A 379-nucleotide genomic window follows, 5' to 3' on the forward strand; every position below is an offset into this window, starting at 1 on the left:
CCGTGGAGGCTGGAGGAGGTCGACGGTGGAGATGAATAGTATCCCGTGGAGTCCCGTTTTGTGGTACACCACACCCCTCCCGATGAACAGGACCCTCGTTTCGACCGTAGGAGGTCCGTTTCGTCCGTTTTGCGGTACGCCACACCCCTCCCGATCAACAGTACCCCCGTTTCGACCGTAGGAGGTCCGTTTCCTCCGTTTTGCGGTATGCCACACCCCTCCCGATCAACAGGACCCCCGTTTCGATCGTAGGAGGTCCGTTTCCTCCATTTTGCGGTACGCCAGGCCCCTCCGATCAACAGGATCCCATTTCAAACGTGGTCGGTCGAACACAAGGCCGTTTCCTCCGTTGTGCGGTACGCCAGGCCTCGTTTCCATC

This window comes from Triticum aestivum, chromosome 5D, assembly GCF_018294505.1.
Source record: "Triticum aestivum cultivar Chinese Spring chromosome 5D, IWGSC CS RefSeq v2.1, whole genome shotgun sequence".
In the NCBI taxonomy this organism is placed as follows: domain Eukaryota; kingdom Viridiplantae; phylum Streptophyta; class Magnoliopsida; order Poales; family Poaceae; genus Triticum; species Triticum aestivum.